Genomic DNA, 18,126 nt, shown 5'->3' on the forward strand with positions numbered 1-18,126 from the left:
TGGGGGAGTGGAGGGGAGGCTGGGGTGCGGGGATGGGTGGAGGGGAGGCTGGGGTGCGGGGGAGTGGGGAGGAGGCTGGGGTGCGGGGGGGGTGTGGAGGGGAGGCTGGGGTGCGGGGGGGTGTGGAGGGGAGGCTGGGGTGCGGGGGAGTGGGGAGGAGGCTGGGGTGCGGGGGGGGTGTGGAGGGGAGGCTGGGGTGCGGGGGAGTGGGGAGGAGGCTGGGGTGCGGGGGGTTGTGGAGGGGAGGCTGGGGTGCGGGGGGTTGTGGAGGGGAGGCTGGGGTGCGGGGGAGTGGGGAGGAGGCTGGGGTGCGGGGGGTTGTGGAGGGGAGGCTGGGGTGCGGGGGGGTGTGGAGGGGAGGCTGCGGTGCGGGGGGGTGTGGAGGGGAGGCTGGGGTGCGGGGGGGGGTGGAGGGGAGGCTGGGGTGCGGGGGAGTGGGGAGGAGGCTGGGGTGTGGCGGGGTGGAGGGGAGGCTGGGTGGGGGTGGGGGGGCGAGGTGCACACGTTATGGAAGGAATTGCTCCGGACCGCGGGAACAGTGGGCAAAGGCCTGGGGGTAGGAGCCGAGTGAGGGGGCGGCAGAGGCCTGAGGTCGGGCTGGGCTGGGGTGTCTGGGCAGAAGAGAAGCTGGCGCCACCCGTCACCCGCCTGACCTGGTCTCAGCCACCGGCGGGTGGCTGGACTTGCGTCCTGGCTCCCGAGGAGCTCCCAGGTGACACGGAAAGCACAGGGCCAGGCAGCGTCCACCCTGTGCGATGCCCTCTGAGTGTCTATCAGCTCTGGGCCTGTGTGTCTGTTGCTGAGTCCCGGAGCCTCCAAGGGGTGGTCTGGGCTGACGAATTGCAGGTTGTAAATCCTCGGACACAAGGGTGTCCCTAGAATGAAAAGCCTCGGGGCCCTCCAGCGCCCAGAGACCCTGCACAGGGGACCCCCGGCCTGTTCCCCCGTGGAGCCTGGAGGAGGGCCCAGCCCTGCCCTGGGAAGAGCTCCCAGCGTGCCAGAGCAGTGGGAGGCCCAGTGCGGCCCAGAGCCTGCCCTGCTCGCCGCCTCCAGGGGCAGCCCTCAGCACTGTTCCCCCCATCCCACTTTGCCCACCTCCCGGAAGGACCCTCACCCGCCCAGTAGCTCAAGCAGTTTTCTTGAGCCTCCCACAGCTACCCCCCCAAGCCCGATCCAATGGTCACTAGGCCTGGACTGGCTTAACTGACCATGTGTTCTAGTTTGTTAGTTCACTCAAAGCTGACGCCACGAAATTGGCTTTCACCGTGGGCATTTATTAGCTTACAAGCTTACAGATTTGAGGCCGAGAACAATGTGCAAATGGAGGCATCAGTAGGCGATGCTTTCTCCCCAAGATTGGCTGCTGGCGGCCCTGGGCTCCTCTGCCATCCATCTGCGGTGCCTGCTGCCCTCCCTGCTTCTCGGGGCGTCCTTTGTGCCAGCTTCTTGCCTCCATGCCTGCCCCTCCCTCCCTCCCCTCTGATTCATCCTGTTTATAAAGGACTCCACCAGAGGACTGACAGCCACCCTGGGCCACGTCTCTATGGCGTGGCAGACACGAGGCCCCAGCCGCCACTGGTGCATGCCCACAGGAATGGATGCACTTTAGAACGTGACTTTCTGGGGCCCCCAGGCCCTTCAGTCCAGCAGGGTGGCTGCGAGGGCTCTGGCAAGAAGGTGGGCTTTCTCCCCGACACTGGCCCTTGCGGGAGCTTACAATAGAGACTCCAGAGTGGAGGGGGAAGGGCGAGTTCCTCTAGGGGTGCAGGCGAGGTGCAAGGAAGGGTGGCCCCAGGGGGTGGTGGTGAAAGCACCCGCCCCTCACCCCGCACTGGCCGGAAAGCATGGGGCCTGGGGAGGGTGGCTGGAAAGTTTGGGCAGAGATGCCAAAGGCAGTCATGAACAAAATGAAAGGAAATGGTGTCGCTGCATTGCAGACATTCGGGCCAGACCCCAAAATGGAAGAAAACAAAAGAAACACAAAACCTCACCGGCCTGGGCATAACACAACTAAGACTAGAAGCTTTGCCATGGGTGGTTTAACTAGGAAAGAACTTATTAAGCATAGGAGTGAGGTGACCAGGTGACGGAATGATGGAAAGGGAGATGGAAGATTTAAGGAAATAAACTGAGATCCCAACTTCATTATCTGCAGTAAAATTAAATTAATGACATGAAAGAAAGGCTTTAAAAATCACGGTGGATGCCGTGGAAAAAGATGAGGAGATAGAGGCAAGAAGCAAGAAGTGACAAGTGGGGGACAAAGATAACGATGAACCAAAATAAGGATAATTGGTGCCCCCAAAAAAGAGACACCAACAAGTAGGATATGAAAAACTATAGTGACATACGTAACAGGGAAAAATCGCCTGAGATAAAGAAAGAAGTAACTCACTGACATTAAAGACAAACCACATATTGGGAAATTTTAATATAGATAATGTGTACATAACAACAGGAACAGATTGTGGTAACGTTTCAAGAAGAAAGAAGCATTCCTCACTATCCAAATTGAAAATTCAAATAGTCTACACGGGGAAAAATACCAGGTGGCGCTCAGCCTTCTCTGCACCAATGTTTCATTCCAGCAAAGCAGCAACACTCTGAGGGCAAGGTGGCCCAACAGGACAGTCGGATGTCAAGGTGGCAGACAGAGCTTCCCAAACGAGGAACCCTCGGGATATTCATTCTCAGTGTACAGCTGCCCGGCTCTGGTGCACCGTTCAATCCATGCCCCAGGAGAGGCCACGGGAAGCCCTTGGGCATTTCTCCTTCAGAGTGAGCATGTCCCCGGTTGAGCTTCTCCACGGAGGGTGCTGGAGCTACGCTGCAGGAAGAAGAGGCAGCTGCTTGTGATTTCTGGCACAGGAAGGCAGGGGAAGGGGTCAGCCGTGTGAGCGTGAGGACATCCTGTGGAGCTGGCCCCAGCCTCTGACCCCAAATAAGACCCCTTATCACAGCCTCGCCCTGCTCGGCACCTTTCAGCAGCTCGTTCGGCAATGGAACCCAAGGTCCCATCCAGCCTGCACAGAGCAAGCAGCTTCTCCTTCTGCAAACCCCACCACGGGGCTCCACTCTGCCCTCTACACGCCCTTCACCTGTAGCTGTCCCCACCTGGTCCCCACCGGTACCCTGGAGCAGAGGCTAGGGTTTGCCCAGCAGCTCCCGACCAGTGCTGTCTCGGCTAAACCAGAACTTTCCTGCTCTCCGACGGCAGAACCACACTGTTTCCAACAGATCTGACCCTCTTCCAAGTTGGTCCCTCCTTGGGGACGGTTCCCCAGCTCTCAGGGACCATCGAGTTTCCTTATATCTCAGTTACTCTTTTATCAGCGTTAACAATTCTTACATTGCGTGTCCCCTACTTAACTGATTTCCTCCAATCTCCCAATCGGACCCAGACTGCTGCACTCAAAAAACACTGCACCCCTCAAAGCTTCTCAGAAAAACTACTCAATAGTTTTTCATTTGGCCCACCTATAGCGTCAAAATAGAAAGCGCAGAATCAGAAAAGCCCTCTGGGAAGGACCAGAGGTGAGCACTGAATCCATTTTCAACCCAGAACCAAAACTCAACCCGGAGGCTGGCAGTTCCCGAACAAAACGGAAACGTTACAAATTTTAACAAAATAAAAGCAGTAGAAGCAACCAAAACCAAAAAGGCGCCTGTAAGAGGGACAGTTTACCTTCTTGACACGGCCATTTCATACCATCTAAATTTTAAACTTGGCTAGAAAAAAAAAACAAACTCCAATTTATTTATGATTTTTGAGAACTCTTTTCTTAAACAATGGAGGGATCTTTTTCAGTGAAAAACGAATTTCCACGAATTTCTTTGTTGTTAAAAAAAATGATCTCAAATCAGGATTTATTTATTTACACTTTTTTCATCTTCTAATTTACATTGAAATCAATATAAAACTTCTATTTGTATAACAGCATAGATTTTTATCCTAGTCTCAAAAATCCTATCAACCATCCATTTATCTGGTAAAGAGAGGATAAGGCTGTGTAGAAAGAATTCTAGAACGATGTCCATAAATTATAAAATCCCACCTATAGCGGGTGAGTTTTTTGCTTTTTCCTTTGTATTTTCTAAACTGCTTGAACTTTTTCCTGATGACAATCATTATTCAAAATTAAAGAAAACATTTAAATTGAAATGCTACGACAGCTCTTGCACCCTAAGTTTGAGGGTAAGTATTCATATTTGTAGATTTGCATGTTTGTGTTTCCAGTGAAAGTAAGATTGTAAAGCCATACGCCCAGACCTACTGTGGTTATAATTGCCAAGGTCAGGATTACATATTCACGTATATTTTAGGAGTGCACTTCCCCCTCCTTTTTCCCAATCCCCAACCAACCCATTCCCCTGCTCACAAACTTTCCGGTTAAATAAAAATCCCTTAATTTCTCCAAATTTATCAGCTACTCCCGTGGAAGGGCTGTGCTTGGCTGCCTGTTGGTTAGAAATTACTGCCACTTATAAGGACTTCAAGGATGCAGGGGTGGTGATTCCCACCACATCCCCATTTATCTCTATTTGGCCTGTGCAGAAAACAGATAGGTCTTGGAGGATGACAGTAGATTATCATAAACTGAACCAGGTGATGACTCCAATTGCAGCTGTTGTTCTGGATGTGGTATTACTGCTTGAGCATATCAACACACTCCCTGGTGCCTGGAAAAAAAATGCTTTTTTCTCAATAGCTGTTAGTAAGGACTACCAGAAACAGTTTGCTGTCAGCTGGCAAGGCCGTCCTACTTCAGGGGAAATCAACTCTTCAGCCCTATGTCATAAAATTGTCCACAGGGAACTTGATCATTTCTCCCTCCCACAAGACATCAAAGTGGTCCATTATATTGATGGAATCATGTTCATTGGACCTAATGATCAAGAAGTAGCAACTGCTCTAGACTTACTAGTGAGGCATTTGCATGTAGAGATGGGAGATAAATCCAACAAAATTACAGCAGCCTTTCACCCCAGTGAAATTTCTAGGTGTCCAGTGGTGTGGGGCATGTTGAGATATCCCTTCTAAGGTGAAGGATAAGCTGTTGCCTATGGCCCCATCTATGACCAAAAAGGAAGCACAATGCCTAGTTGGTCTCTTTGAATTTTGGAGAAAACATATTCTCCATTTCGGTGTCCTACTCTGGCCCATTTACCGAATGACCAGAAAAGCATCTAGTTTTGAGTGGGGACCTGAACAAGAGAAGGCTCTGTGACAGGTCCAGGCTGCTGTCCTAGCTGCTCTGCCACTTGGGACATACGATCCAGCAGATCCAATGGTGCTGGAAGTGTCAGTGGCAAACAGGGTTGCTACCTGGAGTCTTTGGCCCCTACAGGAGAATAACACTACAGACCCTTAGCACTCTGGAGTAAAGCTTTACCAGCCACTGTAGATAGACACTTTCCCTCTGAGAAGCAGCTTGAAGCCTGCTACTTAACCTCAGGAGGGACTGAATATTTACCCATGGGCCACCAAGTTACCATGAGACTTGTGTTGCCTATCATGACCTGGGTATTGTCTGACCCATCATGGAAGGGGCAGTGATTTTGTTCTAACTGGAATAAACACATACTCCAGATATGGGTGTGCCTTCCCTACATGCAAAGCTTCCACAAAAACTACCATCCATGGGCTTTCAGAATACCTTATCCACCATCAGAGTATTCCACACAGCATTGCTTCCGATCAAGGAACCCCTTTACAGAAAATGAAGTGCAGGAATGTGCACATGCTCATGGAATTCTCTGGTCTTACGATGTTCCTCCTCATTCAGAGGCAGGTGGGTTGATAGAATGATGGAATAGCTTTTTGAAGACCCAATTATGGCACCAACTAGATGGCAATACCTTGCAGGGCTGGGGAAATGTTCTCCAGGAGGCCGTGTATGCGTTGTATCAATGTTCACTGTATGGTGCTTGTTCTAGTTTGCTAGCTGTGGGAATGCAACACACCAGAGACGGACTGGCTTTTAATAAAAGGGGATTTATTTTGTTAGTTCTTCAGAGGAAAGGCAGCTAACTTTCATCTGAGGTTCTTTCTTACGTGGAAGGCACAGGATGGTCTCTGCTGGTCTTCTCTCCAGGCCCTTGGGTTCCAACAACTTTCCCTGGGGTGACTTCATTCTCCATCTCCAAAGGCCTGGGCTGAGCTGCAAGTACTGAGATGAGGAATGCTGAGCTGCTTAGGCTGTGCTACGCTGTAAGTCAAACGTCATTCATTGCAGCAGACACGCCTCCTAGCTGACTGCAGATGTAATTAGCAACAAATGAGGTTCATGTACCATTGGCTTATGTCCACAGCAACAAGACTAGGTATGCTCACCTGGCCAAGTTGACAACTGAATCTAACTAACACAGTGCTGTTTCTCCCACAGCCAGGATTCATGAGTCCAAGAACCAAGGGGTGGAAACTGGAGTGGCACTACTTACTATCCCCCTTGTGATCCATTAGGAAAATTTCTGTTTCCTGCCCCTGAAACCTCAGGCTCTGCTGGTCTACAGGTCTTAGTTCCAAAAGGAGGAGTCTTCTTATGGGAGACACAGCAACGACTGCACTGAACTGGAAGTTAAGGCTGCCACCTGGCCACTTTGGGCTTTTCATGCCACTGAATCAACAGGCAAGGAAGAGGTTTACTTTACTGCCTGGGATGATTGATCCTGACTGTCATGGGGAAATAGGACTGCAAATACATAATGGATATAAGGAAGATATCCTAGAATACAGACAGCTCCTAGGCTGTCTCTTAATACTACCATGTCCTGTGACATGTTCTAATTGCCACAAAGGAAAACATTATGAACCAAGCAGTCCTAATTGCAATTTCTAAATAACACCCATCCCATACCAATCACTCTTCCTATCTTTCAGGGCTTTCCCTCCAACCAAATCTCAGTCCTTAACAAAGCTGATGCCTTTGTTTCAACATAGTTGAGTTCTACTCTCTCTCCCTAACCATGGTACCTTTGGATAAAATCATCCTTGCCTGTTTCACACTTTCCAGTGCACTATATTATTTGACATCAGTCACCCATATCTTATGTCAATAAGTGTTCAAACCTCCTGACAACTTTGGACATTTTGCCTTCCCAAAATTGAACCCTCCATGATGTCTTAATTGCAAGCTGTCTTTGGGGTTTTCCAGAAGGCCCTGGAAAAAAAAAAAGATTTGTTCTTTCAATTTTTAAAAAGAGAGGTGCTAAACATTATTAGGTTTATTTGCAATATTATGAGATGCATGAGAAATGGGGGCAAATTAAAGGACATGCTTAATCTTTCCTTGGTAAAATTAGTAAGGGTAACATATTATTAGTATAAATACATCAGAAATTACTTGCAGTTCTTAGAGATTTGTCAATGGCCTCACTGTCTGGAATAAGTACAGTTGCTGCTTTCCTTTAGAGAAGATCTACTTTTAAAATGTTTCGTCCCATGGATCAACAATATTTCCCTGCTAACTGCATTATTTTTAAAATGAAATATCATTAGATCTTTAACCACACCCAGTTTAAGAATTTCATAATCTGTAGATACTTTTTATTTTGTGCTCATATTTCTCAAAAAGTGCTTATACTGAACTACAAACTATAATATTCGACTTAACAAAAAGGTACAATCTCAGAGACCAATGTAAAGGGATATGTCAGGTACTCTGAGGCACAGGCTTCTGATGGAATTGTTTAAATAATTTCAGATCTACCACTGGACTGAATCAGGATTTCCTGAACTCCAGTGGAAAAACTGATGGGTTTATGAGAAGGTTAACCCAAGATCAAATAGAATAAAAATTAATTATATAGTACTGATTAAACAATTGGAAAATGATTATGAGTTTTGTTTGGAATATTGAATGTGCTTTCATGTGCTATATTCTGGACACAAGAACTCCTTTATCTTTTATATTCACCTATCTATAACTCATAAGAATTTAAGTAAACTATGTTTGTAAATAGAAATGTAACATTCATCTTTTTTCCTTGCTTGATCTGTGCGGAATTTGGAAACTTTTGAGTATTCTTATTTTCATGGCACTATTAATATTTACATATTTTCAAAGAGAATCTGTTCTCCTTGTTAATAAGAAATAACTGGTTGCATAACCAAGGCTTTGACTGAAATGTCATACTTGAGAATGATGCCTATTTATTTAATCAGTTGCAATTAGAGACTTTTAAGGAACTAAAGGTGATTTCATGAGGCTAATGCTTACAAAGCTTTTACTGGTAAACTGGTCTGGCTTACAGGGTTTCCAGCCTTACAGGTTAGATAGGCCACTTCCTGGACCCAAGGACTATTGGATATTTTGGGGATCTCAATAAAAGAAGAATGCACCTAAATCTATCAATACAGTAGGAGAACCATAGTGGCAAGTTCTTTGCTTGGTTTCCTAGAGTGTAGAGGCTTTTAAACATGCAATCTGTGATTACTTATGAAAACTTTCAGCGAAGCCAACATAAAAAGGCCTGCATGGTAACCTAATATTTTTGATATTACTCAGCAGAGCAAATCTAATGAGATAACTCCCTTAGTAATCTCTCTTTGGGATTATCCTTCCTCTAAAAGAATGTGAAAGTATTGAAATATTTTTCTGTTTCAATAAAAAATTATACATCATTGAGGGTCATCAGATTCTGGTACTGTTCACTGTCTTTGAGCTATTTTGTACCTCTTTGTAAACTGTAACTGATAATTTTGTTACTGTTAAAAAAAAACAGAACAAAATAGAGTTTCTATGGTGTTTTAGTTTCCTAGCCTGTTCAAAGAAAATAATATGAAATAGGGTGACTTTAAACAAAGGGAATTTATTATCTGAGAGTTTGAGGCCATGAGAATGCCCCAAATCAAGGCTTCATCAAGACAGTGCTTCTTCCTGAAGTCCAGCTGATAGGCACATGGCTTTGCTTCTGTCTCTGTCTCTCTGCTTCTCCTTACTCCATTTATAAAGGACTCAGTAATAGGATTAAGTCCCATACTGGATGAGGTGGTTCACACCTTAACTGAAGCAGCCTCCTCCAGTTGTAAGGTCCTACTTACAATGGGTCCGCACCCACAGGAATGGGCTGGTTTTAAGAATATGTTTTCCTGGGATGTATTCAGTTTCAGATAAGATTGGAAATACCAAGACAGGACATGATTTGGTTTGCTATCTGAATTTGTGCTCCTCAAATTGCATTTCTAAGAGCCCAAATAAATGTCTTTATTGTCTTGTAGCTCAATTTGTTATTTCTAGATTGACATTACATGGTATCACATACGGGATCTGAAGTGACCACCAACCTGACTTTGTAGCTGTCACTGGATTTGAGAGTGGTACCAGCAAGAGCTCCATGAATTCTGTCATCTCCGTGACAGCGCTGGGTTGCTGACCTCTCAGCTCTGAAATGCCTCTTGTTTTGCTTGATTTTCTAGCCTTTCTTTTGGTATCTTTTAGTAAAGGGCAACTTGAAATTTGGTTCTTTTGGCTTGGGCTAGGAAAAGCAGTCCAGTATTTAGACACTAGTTCTTTTGGCTTGAGCTTGTGGAAGAAGCCCTGTTTGTGAACTCCGGTTCTTTTGGTTTGGGCTGGTGACAGTCTTTTTCTGGTCTGGCCTTGTGGCAGAAGCCTGTTCGCATAAAGGAAAATTTCATTGCCTGGGGAGTACTCAAATGGGATTTAAAAAATCTCCACTTTGATTAAGAGCTCTTTTCAGTGGTGGGACCCTCCCAAACAATCAGTCTCACAGTTCTGACTGTGAGAAATCAAATAATTATTTTTTGGCAATAGGACAGGCATTGGAATGTTATTAGAATGCCTACTACCTTTGGATTAGAAGCTTCAGCCTCCAAAGATCAAGTTTTCCATGAAAGGATAAGATGATCACACATGGACTAGACTGACTCAAATTTGCTTGCCACCCTCAAGAAAATTTCTGTGCAAGTAGGGGCACTTGGTCATGGGTCAGACAAGTAGAGCACAGGCTATCTGCCAGGTAAAACAAATATGAAGCACACTGTAAAACATCACACTTGTTCCAGACCCAGACAATTCCCCTCAGGCTAGGCTTTAAGATTGCTCAAAATGATAACTAATTAAATGAATGGTTTCCAATCCATCTAAAAACTCTAATGTTACACTGTCATCTATCATCCTGGCTGATTCATTGTTAAAAAATTATGGTCCTGCCTTATGTAAAATCTTATTTCACTTGACTTATAACACTAGAGAAAATCTTGAACTATAATGGCCTCCATGGAGATCTCTTGATATGCCTAAATTGGTATATTTGTGCACTCAACTAGGAAATAGAGGCTCTAAAACTAAGCAAACTGATTGAAAGCCTTATTTTAATTGGTACCTGGAAGCTATCAAACATATAACATTCTAAAATCGCTTCTCTTCAAGAAACAAATACTAAATTAACAAAAACTAATGAAGATCATTATCGCATGTTCTCAATCTTGAAAAATTATCTGGAACTCCTGACTCTGATTGTTTTGGCTTGCTAAACCTGCTGAAATGCAATATAGTAGAAATGGATTGGCTTTTACAGTGAAGCTTCATTAACCTACAATTTTCAGTTCTTAAGCCATGAGACTGTCCCACCTCTGCCGTATGTGAAGGCACATGGCTTATGTCTACTGACCCTTTGCTCTTGGGTTTCATTCCTTCTGGTTCTAGAGGCTTTCTCTCTAAGCTTCTGTATGTCTTCTCAGCTTCTCCAGAGCTTTTCTCTATGACTTTCTCTTAATTTCATCTTTTAGCTTCTTTAGATATTTTAACCTCTTATAAATGATTCCAGAAAAAGGATCAAGACTCACCTAGAAATAACCTAATAAAGGGTCCCATCTACAATAGGTATGCATCCAGAGGAATGGATTGAAAGAACATAGCCTTTTTGGGATACATAGCAGCTTCAAATACCACACTGACTATTCTAACCCTCCTTTATACTCCTCCAGTCTTTCTCCTCCATACCCTAACTTAGCCTAAATCCCTTTCCACAGTTATAAGATTTCCCAAATCCTTGGGAATTACTGACGACTCTGTAATTTTTGCAAAAGAATTCAATCTTATCATTTAGGCTTATTAGCCTGGATACACAGACCTTCATGGATTAATTCACATAATTGCTGGTGAAGGTCATGCCAAAATCTAGATACACAAAGCAAATTGGAAAAATCCCTTAAATGACTTTTAAAAATGAAGAACTACTGAAATAATTGAAGCATTTAAGCTAGCTAAGGAACTTCATAAGGTCGTACCTGAAGTTTTCCCCCAAATTATGTACCCCAAAACCCAAAAAAGCCCCTATATGAATATGATAACAGGTTTGAAGGAAAAAGAAATCTTTAAACAATTCTCAGTTCTCTGACCACATTAACTCCAAAATCCCTACCCTATTTAATTTTACTATTGTTCATGGTTTTTCAGAAGAACTAAACACCACTCTAAAATGTAAACAACTAAAATAGCCACAATATAACCTAATGATTTAATAAATCTCAGCTCAATTAGATCACAACTTTAAAAAAAGCAATAAAAAAATCCTCCCAACCTAAAACAGTACCTAAGTAAGCCTCAATAAACCCTCTAGGTACCAGATTCAAGTTGCTGGTACTTTTAATTATTGTAAACAACAAGGACATTGGAAAAGAGACTGCCCTAAACTTCCCCCAACAGCAGTATCCCTCCTTAGACTCTTTGCCTTCTAAGAAAGCAAAGTGCCTTTCAATGTGACTGTCAGGCCTGCCCCAAGAAATAACAGAGCTTTTCCAATTGTCCATGTCACATCTTCAAGCAAAAAAAAATTGATCATTGGAAACAAATGGAATTTAGATCATAGGATCTGTAATAGATACTAGTACCACCTTCTCTGTCTTGAATCCCATTGCTCTCATTAGCCCTACTCCATGAGTACAGAAACACTTCAAATGGTGGGAGTCTCCAACAAACCCACGACCATCTATTATAACCCCAACTCTCTTTCCATTAGAACCCTTACAATGCACTCATCAATTTGTGTTAGTCCCCTCTATCCCAATTCACTTTTTGGGAAAATATTTCCTTGAATTATTCCAAGCATACATACATTTCTCCCAAAAGAGGAAATTAATTTGGAACTCTTGGAACTAGATTTAAAATACCAGGGTAAGGGGTTAAATTCCATACATATTATTGTCCTTTCAGTCAAAGGAATATAATTTAAACACCACCCCTCATTTAGACACTATTCCAACATATTAGCCTCATTCTTTCTGCCTCACCTATCCCTATTCCAAGGGTCTCTTCCTAGATCATTGCCAAATGCAAAGCATTCTAACTTTCCATCTGCTCAAAAACCAAATGCCAATTAAGAGGCTATTTGCCACAGGATATTGTAGAAATTGGAGTCCTAATTTTTCTTTGATAACTCAACCTTTATATGCCTTGTTTAATGCTAACCAAATTGAGCCCCTTATTTGGAATGGAATTAATAAAAATTTCATTAAGGAAATAAAGCATAGTTTTCTCAGCACTCCTGCTCAGGAACTCCGTAATTACAAATCATCCTTTGTTATCCTTGTTTATGAACAAGAAGGGAATATCTAAGCCTTCCTTGCACAAAAGCATAAAGATCAACATAGACCTCCAGGACACCAGAGCCAGCAATTACACACCTTAGCCAAGGCACTCCCACTTGCATGAAGGTCACTGCTGTGACGGCAAAACTTTAAAAATCAATCGGAGATTTAACTACGGGATCTCCCCTAACTATTTATGTCTTGCATTTTGTTGAAACCCTCTCTACCAATAAATTAATTTCTTATGACATTGTCTTACTTTCCCCTTCCAATGTCTCTTTTGTTCATTGTTACCACCTTAATCTGCTACCTTACTTCTTACTATTTCTGTTGAAACTCATCCTGAAGTCATAGGTTTAACTAATTATTAACACTTTGAATAGACTTACAAGTAACTCCAATTAATAATTCAGGTATTATCTACTATACATTTGACTTTCACCTTGAAGATATCTCAAGAATCTATTGGGTTGAATTTGCTATTAACACTAACCGGGAGATCATAAAAGCAAATTCCTTACCTAAACCAGCAAGCTGAACTTTTTGTCTTCACGAAATCCTGTATACCTGCAGAGGGAAGACAAGCAACTTTATACACTGAAAATTGTATGCTTGTTGGATTTTTCATGACTTGGCGATGTTATGAAAAAGAAGATTTTTTTAACCCCTAATGGAAGGAAAAAAACAGCTGTTATGTTAAGAAAGTGCTAGTTGCTATACTGTTGCCAAAGGATTTGGATATAATAAAAATTCCTGGTCATTCTCAGGCAAACAGGAGGAAAGCATTGGTCACTGCATAGCAGTTACAGCTTCAAAAAGTGCAGAGACAAATTCTAACCTATTCTGACTTCTATAATGACTTTTCAGCCAAACAATTCTATTGGAAACATTAAAAAATTACTTCTTGATACTTAACAAAACACCCTTCTCATGAAATTAAAAAAATGGAAGTATTCTGGATGTTTAATTTGTCCTAAACATAATCCTTGAAAACCTTTCAATAGCTCTCAGGAAAATTTTCCACTACATACTGGACTTTTGGAAATTTCACAATTGGACTTTTTCAACTACCAAAATCCCAAGGCTATAAATATTTTAATAATAGGTATTCATATTAAGCTGAAGCCTTTCCCTGTAGACAAGCTACTTCAGCTACAGTTGTAAAGATATCAGAAAAAAAATTCCAAATTTGGAAATTCCCTTAGAACTTCACAGTGACCGAGGAGGCTAATTTACAGAACAAATTATAAGAACAATATACAAAAATATGGTCTATTTTTCAACATTTTCATTGAGCCTATCACCCCCAAGACTCAGGCTTAATTGAAAGAACACATAGTGTATTAAAAAGCAATGATTCCCGGTGCCTGCCCATGTGAAAAAAAAAAAAAAAAAAAGCAATGAGCTAAATTCATGGAATCCTTCAACCTACCATGGCCAAAAAGTCTTACCTATAGTCTAATTAAATCTTAAGTCTATTCCTTTTGGTAAAGGTAAGTTATAACCATCTGAATTTATATCAGGAAAACCTATGAAAATAAACTTTGGAATATATAAACCTTGCCTCATAAAAGGAAATACGCTAATCCATTGTCAGGAACTAATCAAACCTTTAAAAAAAAAAAAAATGAAACCTTGGCAGAACAATCTTTTTACAGCATGCTCCTAGGTGACGAAGACATTCAGAATCACACTCTTCAGTCTGATGAATCTGGAGAAGACAATTCCATAAAGGTGCATTCCAACCTCACTGGAAAGAACTCTATGAGGTGCTTTTAACTAACCCATGCAGCCAAATTAGAAGGTATTTATTCTTGGATTCATATTTCTCATTTAAAGAAAACTCCCAGCCCTGCCTGGAAATCCATTCCTACTGGGGTCCTAAAGCCCAAAATTACCAAGGATAAAAAGTAGATAGCATCTGATGCAGAGAACTATTGCAAGATCCATAACCAGGCCTGTAAAAGTAATACTGTGTGATCTTAGATCTTAGGCTTAAGTCACTGAGAAGTACTCAGCATCTAATATGAGCAGCCACAAATAACTTGTTTAATTTTCTATTCTTTTAAAAACGCTTTCTGGAAATGCCAAGGTAGGACATGATTTCAGTTGCTATTGAATCTGTGTTCCCAAAACTGCAATTCTAAGACCCCCAATAAATGCCTTTATTGCCTTGTAGCTTAATTTCTTTCTTCTTGGTATTCAACACCTATCTGTAAATTGGGCTGTCATCTTTCGCACATTATTAACTGTCAAAGAACTGAAAGGAAAATGTCTAAAAGGCAAAGATGACTTTATTCAGAGGCCTGCTACAGTTGAGGAGAGAGAGAATAGAATTCAACTCTGTTAAAACAAAGCTTTTTAAGGGCTGGGAGAGACTTGGAGGAAAAGTATTGGAAAACAGTAAGAGGGTTCAATCATGAAGTGGGTAAATGATTTACTGAGGTTGCAATTAGTTCAGTTTTTACTGAAGATGAGTGAGAGATTTATTGAGGTTATGGTTAACACTACTTGATTCAAAATGTTTTTCTTTACAAATACTGAGGCCATTTGGGATCTATAAGCACTAGGAGGGAAGAGGAGGAAAATAAGGAGTGACTTAGTCAAGAGCCTCTAAAGTGCCTGGGTTGTCGTGGAGAAAGGAAGGAGGAAAGGGGTGATACTAATATTTAGAATAGTTAGAGTGTAGAGCTGTCTTATTTTTCCTGCACTCAGAGTCTTACAACTGCAATACAAGTTCTAAGGTAGTTAGGAAAGGGAGGAACTGAGTAGGGATGTGCCAGGAGCAAGACTAGCATCTTGGTCAAGAGAAAGAAAAGTAGTGTTGGTTATAACTCTTACCGATTCCAATCTAACATTCCCAGTTTTACTCCCTATGTCCTGATTTAGCATCATTAAGAACTAGAACCTGACTGCCTAGACATTTATTGGGATTCCAGGTTTCTCGTACTGGCCATCCTCCCCAAGATCTGAGTGAGGACCACAAGGTAAAGCCCAACTATATATACATATATATATTAGGACTTTATGTGTACTTTAAATGTGTACCACAACAGGCCACAGCAGACCATGCACAAGGCATACTTCTCTCCATATAAGCTTCTATCTGGGCCACTAATAAAGTCTTTCCAAATATTTGGAAATACATGTCTTTATATGAGGTAGCCAAGACTGGAAGACATCACCAAAAGCATTACCTATTAGCTTCAAGGAACTTAATGAGCAGTCCTGCATAACTGAAAAATTTTCATCCACTAGCAGCTTAGATTTTTTTTCAGCTTATATTTTAATATAACCTTCTATGTTAATATTTTTCTATTTTTAAATTTGGGCATTTGTCTTTTACGATTCTTCAGCACAAGAATAAAACAATAACAACAAAATATCTGACATTACCACGAACACTTAGATCACACTCAGATCTATGACCTCTTTTGAGTTGGTCAGTCATGAATTAATACTATTCATTTTCAAGAAAAGGGGGAGCTGAACTTTACCCTAGCTCTATGATCCAGGAAAAGAGTCAATATTAATAACTCCCTCACCATCAATCACCCTTTGTTCTAGAAAAAAGGCTAACTGCAAAGAGCCATCCTTCCCCACAGGACTCATGGATGCCCCCACGTTTACCCTGAAGACCAGACAAGATCCTCTAAATTCCCATTCTAAACAGTATAAGTGCAAGAACCACTTGCCCCCACTGATCAATCGGAACAAAATGCTTTTAAACCAAACTGTGGTTTAGCTTATCTCCTTCCCCTGGATCTATGAACTTTGGTCCACCCTCAGCCTGACTCAGCACACAGTTCCATCTTTAGAATCTCTCTCAGAGACTATACTGTCTTCAGCATAAAAAGTTCTCTTCTCTACTATTTGAGCATGCTACCCTTTCATATCACTTCCCTACACTTGGATTCTTTCCAGTCTTGTTAATTTCCTCTATAAAACAAATTCCTTTTTGCCTAACTCCGGAGACTCTTGCAGAGCTTATGACTAGAGCATTCTTCCCAGTGCAGTATTCCCCATTCACCTTTAATAATCTTTTAAACAAAATCTCTAATGAAGTCCAGATTCTTTACCTTTCATAAGAGTCAACTAATAAAGTATATATATGCCTCTATGTCGTTGGGATTCACTCCCTTCCCACTTACCTTCTTTAGTATTGTTTAAATATTTCATCATAAAGTTTATTTATTTTCTGGGGGGTGGGGGCATGGGCAGTCACTGGGAACCGAACCCGGGTCCCTGGCATGGCAGGTAAAAATTCTGCCACTGAGCCACCGACACATTGCCCTCAACATAAAGTTTTAATGGAGTAAGTTAAAAATAATTTAAAACAAAATAAAAAAAAACATGAATGACTTTTGGGACTGTAGATAGTAAGGTTTTTTACTAGGAGTACTGTGTGAATTAAAGTGCAATTTCTGGAATCACGTAGCTCGGGAAAACTACCATTGCCTGTTTGGTTTTTTCCTTACCTCCCCACCCCCCACCTTTTTTTTTTGTTATAAAGCTTTACTGGAAAACAGCCTTGCCCATTCATTTACATTTGGCCTAAAAATGCTTTCCTGCTACACCTGCAGCAGAAATCAGAAGGTGCAACAGACTCCAAAGGAGGGGAATGTGGGGAAAAAAAGCCAGAACTAGGAGAACAGTTTTGGTGAAACAGAGTTAGGATCAACCGGAAAAAAAATTTTATGGAGTGAATAATCAATACTAAGGATGATGTTATAAGGAAGCTGTTTTTAAAACATGGTCTTGAAACTTTTAACTTTGCACAATTTTCTTAAATAAACAAGTAACTGAATATTTGAATATTGAGATGTTGGCAAAGTTTAGCCTTGAGGCCACTACCAATCTTCATATTAAAGTTATTTTGTTAAGTATGAAAAACAATAATCAAGAAAGAATCTTCAAAATAGCTCAGAAATTATTAAAGATGCATTCCATTTTTATAAAGAATGAGTCAAAACGTTGAGTATATTGAAAAATACTTTCGTTTCTCAGGGAAACATATTCAGACAAAAAACACAGGAAAAGGATTACGATAAAAAGAAAAGGTATAAAAACAACGGATGCAGACAAGGTTTAATGTAACATAAAGGGGGTGGGGTGGAAAAGTTACAGGACGTCTCTCCCCGGAGGAAAAGAAACCGAGGTTAAGGCAAGTTAAAGAAAAATAACCAAAACAATGACATAAAGCCCAAATAGAAACAAACGTACAAAAATATGAGCACACTCACGTAACTTGCTAAAGTCTTTGCTGTGGAAACTCGCGACTGGAAACCCGCACGTGCGCCTTAACACGCGAACCGCCCGCCCGAAGGCCTCGGAGACGGAGGCCGGCAGGGGGTGGGGCAACGCCCGGGTCACGCTCCGCGCGCGCCGTAAAGACGCGCACAGGATGGGCCCGAGCTGCTCGCCGGCCGCCGCGCCTGTCACGTGACTCCCCCGCAGACCCCTGCAGCCTGGCCGGCCGCGCCTGTCACGTGACCCCCCCGCAGACCCCTGCAGACTGGCCGGCCGCGCCTGTCACGTGACCCCCCCCCCCCGCAGACCCCTGCAGCCTCGCCGTC

At 42.5% G+C, this 18,126-nt stretch overlaps 1 long non-coding RNA gene across 1 annotated transcript; it reads right to left on the bottom strand.

Moving 5' to 3' along the window:
* Nucleotides 1-5,755: 5,755 nt before the first annotated feature.
* LOC143686948 (uncharacterized) lies at nt 5,756-17,923 on the bottom strand. The gene is made up of 4 exons (XR_013177320.1): nt 17,794-17,923; nt 13,072-13,117; nt 7,070-7,160; nt 5,756-6,256 (listed from the first exon to the last, which is right to left on the bottom strand). It is a non-coding gene; the product is annotated as an uncharacterized LOC143686948 (long non-coding RNA).
* Nucleotides 17,924-18,126: the final 203 nt, after the last annotated feature.

Source organism: Tamandua tetradactyla, chromosome 6 (genome assembly GCF_023851605.1).
Source record: "Tamandua tetradactyla isolate mTamTet1 chromosome 6, mTamTet1.pri, whole genome shotgun sequence".
In the NCBI taxonomy this organism is placed as follows: domain Eukaryota; kingdom Metazoa; phylum Chordata; class Mammalia; order Pilosa; family Myrmecophagidae; genus Tamandua; species Tamandua tetradactyla.